We start from the raw sequence: 5,384 nt of genomic DNA on the forward strand, positions 1-5,384 counted from the left end.
CCTTGGCGTTTTCATGGTTTGATTCATTTCCTGCATCTTTAGCAAAAAGGGCAAGCTAGAATTTTTTTATACACGTCTTTCTCTCATCGACTTACAGATTGAGGCTAAGAGTTTTAGAATGCTTTGGTCACCGTGTCATTCTGTATCTATTTACCTATTGGAATAGGTCTCTGACCACTATGAATCTGAAAGCTGAACAAAGAAAAATTCTGCCCATGAGTAGCGTGGGGCTATAGGAGTAACAAAAGAATAACTGGAGACAAGACAGGGTACATTCCTCCTTTGGAACAGTTTTGAAAAACTTTCAGCAAGAGAGAAGGAAAGAATGTTGTTCGCTAGGACTTCTGTATTCCATAAAATTATAGCTTTTTCCCATGATTGCTAATGTCATGAGGATGCGAGTGACAAGATTCTGAAGGAATAGCATGTCATTCCAGTCATGTGTCTTGCTTCTTTCACTTGAGTCAATATTTGGACTTGCCGGAAGATCTGACCTCTTAGGCCTTGCTTCTTCCTTTTTAGACAAAGGTCCTATAAACTAATAAACCAAATACCAAATCAATTTTTTAATGCACTGATGTTTCTCATGGTTGAATCTGAGCCCTAGAAGATTGAACCTGGAAAATAAAACTGTAACAGTGTCTGCTTTTTGGTCGTCTCTTTGACAGCCCACTTAGGGGAGGACTTAGCCCTGCTAAAGAAACATTATTTGGCAAATAATCTGATCAATTTCCTTTATATTCCTGGCAATGAAATGTTAAGAGCCCACCTCAGTGTTACGTCACCTTTATAGTGCAGAGTCCTCGGCAGGAGATTCAATTTTGAACCAAAGATCCAATTTCATGGAAATAAAAAGTCTTACCTAAGTGCATTAAGAAGATCTTCAGTAGAGTAGTTAATACCAATTAAATGCTGGGCTGTCTGAATCATGAACTATCCATTCAGACATGATTTTGGTTTTTTTCTTTAAATAACTCGGGTTCTTTCGAGGCTGGGTCATCCTAATTTCTTTTGGCCATTCAGTCCCGAAATTTCCTGTGTTTTAGAAAGCAATGATGGGAAATGCCATGCTGGGTCAGCAGTTTGTATAAAATAGGACTTTGGACATGTCAGGTACTTTTATATTTGATTAACTATAAGGACTAGCCGAAAGGATGTTCTTAGTAAAGTTAATTTTAAATAAACATAAGACAAGATTGACCTGGCTCCAGTCTTGAACCCTCTGACATGAAACGAATACCACTAGTTAGCCAGGTGGTTAGAGACTTGTCAAAACAGAGTAGAGAGAAATAGTTTTTCTCAAAATGAGGCTGGTTATAGTTGAACTCTGTTGGGTCATACATGCTAGTTTATATTAAAGAACCAATCTACTCAGACCCACTCGGCTCCCATCTGAATGTGATTTTTTAATACGTTGCTGTTTCTCCATGTTGCTAGGTTAGGCCCTTGGAGAGGCTGCGCTGACCAGCACCTGTGTCCTTTACGTTTGCAAGGCTGGGGTGAGAGGTTAAAGAGACTTAACGTAGAACAATGGGTAAAATGACTCCCTGGACTCCAAGAATACCTATGTGCCAGGCCTGCGCTACGTGCTCTCACTTGTTTATTCTTTCCAGCCACTGTGACACGGCTCTTCTCTGCACAGGAGGAAGTGTTCTCAGAACAGTTAGGTGGCTTGTCTGAGGTGACAGGGTAATGGAGTAGCACCCAGGATTTGACTTGGGACTTGCCGCTCCTCAGGATTTGTGGTCTTTGGTGGTCATCTCCTCCCTGCAGAGGAGATGGCACACAGAAAAGTAGGAATGAGTGGAGTCCAGAGAAGGGAGAAGGGGAGCGTGCTGCTTGCATTTTACATAATGTTTTGGTTATCGACAGGGGTGTCCTGCCCAGCCTTCTAAAGGAATGTCAGTTATTCAGTGTCAACCACATGAACAGAAATCACCAAATTCCTAGTTGGCGTCCTCCCTTGACTTGGTAATGGGATCTTGCCCGCATGCCTCTCAGGCTCCCCGGGGGACCTTTGGCTATCTCAGGCCCCACTTTGGCCTCCTGGGCTAACGCCAGACACGAGCAGGATGGGGCCACTGGAAGGGAAACAGATTGGATTTCCTGGGTGCCATTAGGAGGCCTCCCGGCAGCCCACGGTGCCTGATGGGGCCATCTGGGCAGCATGCCAACTGCGGCTCTCCTGTCCCTGTTTTGACACGCTCTTGGGGAGGAAAGCAGATTTTTCTTTTTGATACACCTGCCTTCCCAATTTGGGGTTGAGGTCGAGCTGAGATGTCCGTGTAGTTCTGTCACGGACAGGTCTCCATCGGAGAAGTAGAAAGCGAGGGAGAAGACAGCAAGGCCCCGGCGTCTTAGCAATACTTTCATCGCCTCTGAGTGACATTGAGTGGAGGTTTATAAACATTTTTAGTTCTCCAAGGCACTTGAGCAGTCTCTGCCTAACCTTTTTAAGGTGGCTTGTAGAAGGATGTCGTTTTAATTTCTTCAGCACAGCTCTTTTGCTTACATAGATACTATGAGTGTCAAAAAAGCACCAGATTTCTTTCTCAAATCCTGTTTGTTTGACCTTTGATAAACTTAGCACTTAGAATAGTCAGCTTTTTGGGAAGTGGTTGCTGCTCGCACTCCTGAGTGCTGAGATTTTTCAGAAAATTTATAAAGACCACTCTGTAATTCTTTGCTGAAAGCCAGAGAGGGAGCTTGGAGAGTGGCTGTCGTGTTTTATGGTCACAGTTTTGCATTGCAGATTTAAGAGCAGTTGTGGAATGAAATTCATAATTTTAGGAGCAGATAAACACAGGGTCATTAAAAATTAATTTAACAAGTAGTCTTTGTTCTGTGCCTGTTTTTTGAGGGAGAACAGCGTATCTCTTACGACAGATGCCTGGCGGGCGTACAGGCAGAAGGTGACTTGGGCTGAGGAATGGAGGGGCTGTTTTATTTATCATTCGTGAGCTTCCAGGGAATTAAAAGAGAACAGGGTCCGGGTGTGGTCGGCTTGTTGTGAAGGGAGTTTTGGGAGTAGCCCAAATTCCTGTCAGATCTCCCACAAGCTGTAGGTGGGCGGGGGTGGGGAGGCGGGCGGCTGTTCGGCGGTTGGTCATGCCCAGGGCCTGGGTGAGGATGAACGAAGCAGTAGCAAGCAGCTGGAGAGGGGCTTAAGCACTTGCCAGCTTCTAGATTTTGAAAAATTCCCTGGGGGTGAGGTTACCTGCCATAAAAAGGCTGGTAAGCAGGAGTTCCCCAAGAACCTTTATTTTTTCTGAAAAGGTAGTAAAAGTACATGGGGCCTAGGGTGGGGGAGAGAGCAAGCAATCGATTGGAAAAAGGTACAGGGGAAAAATACATCAGCACGGGAAACAGTGGGTTGGCCAGTTTCTTGTGTACCACTTGAGGGTTACCGGCCTGTCCTGGAGAGTCAGCACCTCAAGAAAGGCCCTCCTCCTGCAGAGTTGGCACGTTTGCTTGGTCATTTCCTCCTATTTTTATGCTTATTCATCCTGTGGCCCGTGTTCTCCTTGACATGCCTATTTTTTTTTCCACCCTCCTGTGGGGAGAGATAACATTCTCCGGACTTAGGACTTAATTCTCATCTGATAAGTTTTATTTTTAACCAACCTCTACATCCTTTCTTCTTTGCTTCTTATTTTCCTGAGCCCAGGCGCTCCTTAGCCTTCCCTGGCTTTCTCAGAAGGTGTGAGCCCTGAGGTCTGGTTACCATATTACCGTGTGTTGTGTGGGGGTGGGGGGCTGGGGAAGGGGTGGTGCAGGGGCTCCCAATCCTGGAGCAGCTGCTCAGGGTGCTGGCAACCTGGCTTAGTTTCCACCGGGAGGGAAACTTTCTCCTCTGCACATGTTCCTGTTTTTAACTGGGCAATTCACTCTTACCTCCTGCTTCCCCTCTGGGCTGTCTGTAAGTTTCCTTTTGTCAGTAAATTTCTGTTATCTTGATGAAGGAAACTCGCTTAAAAAAAAAAAAAAAGACAGCTGTGATTTGCAGTGATTAGCATGGACTGTCTTCCTGCAGCCGGGGCCTGGCAGCCACTTAACTTAGGCTCCCAACCGTGTGACAAAGCCATGACTTGACATGATGTTTCTTGGATTGAGATGAATGAAAGCAGCCAGTGTCCACTCAATTGAAGGGAGAGGTTTGGGTTCTGGTTGGTTTTGTTAGCTGTGTGACCTCTGACTGGGGCTTTCCCAGACAAGTATGCTAGGAGTAAACTGATCTCAACTATGGAAGTGTGTACACACACACACACACACACACACACACACACATATATATATATTCTTTATTTTTCTTTTTTAGCTTTTGACTTACCACTCCCCCCCCCACCTCAAATATGACTAAATATGGTTATGGCTGAAAAGTTTTCCAAATAACACCAGGGTGAAGAGGAAGTTTTAACCTGGAGAGGGGAATGGGCTCTGCAGTTACTGGGACGGCATTCCCCAGAGAGGGGTGTGCATGGGAATGCCGCTCAAGACGTGAACTTCATGGCCTCCGCCTGCATTTTGTTCTCAATGGACCAGTTGTCTCTCAAGTACCACGTAGTTCTGTCATGCATCATGTATATAGTCACTGCATTTCCTGTAACACTATAAAAACCCTGGAAACGAAAGCTAAAATAAAAAAGATCTGTGATACAGTATTATAATTTCTCCAGATGCAACACGGTTACCAAAGGATCTAAGAATACTGCTAACAAAATGTAAGCACTTTATCCTGGTGTATGAGGCAGGGTCCCAGGAGGAAACAGATGACCCACGCCAATTGGGGTAATTGGAGAAGAATTCAATGAAGAGGCTTTTGACCAATGCGGGGAGGGTGGAGGGAAACCACAAGACAGTGAAGTACCCAAGGCTATCTCAGCAGGTGGGATCACAGGTGGGAGTGAAGGGGTGTGGACAGTGGAAAGGCAGGGAAAGAAAATGGTAACCAGAAAGAGAGGCAGGGATAGAGAGGCTCCCTGACAGGAGCTGGGATCTTCGCTGGAGGAATCCCGCTGGCTCATGGGACCCTGCGAAAAGGGAGCCAGGGGATGAAACACCCCATCCTCCTGCTTTTTCCTCTTTAGCCCTGCTGGGGCCCACCCTTGGCTAAGCACATCTAGAAGTCACTTGTCACCCAAACCCATTGACAGAGACACAGGTCAGGCTCCTGGGGCCCAGGGCAGGGGTATAGGGGTGGAGAGTGGGAGGGGCAAAAAGAAATCCACACAAATGGCCTCCAGAGTTCTACGTGATCCAGTCCTTGCCTATCCCTCTCTCTCTTAGAGCCTCTTTCTTACTATTCTTTTCTTTGTCTGCTATGTTTCTGCAACACTAACAGTCTCCTGTTCTTCAAAAAGTTGGGCTTGTTCCTGCCTCAGGGA

This window comes from Nyctereutes procyonoides, unplaced genomic scaffold (genome assembly GCF_905146905.1).
Source record: "Nyctereutes procyonoides isolate TBG_1078 unplaced genomic scaffold, NYPRO_anot_genome, whole genome shotgun sequence".
In the NCBI taxonomy this organism is placed as follows: domain Eukaryota; kingdom Metazoa; phylum Chordata; class Mammalia; order Carnivora; family Canidae; genus Nyctereutes; species Nyctereutes procyonoides.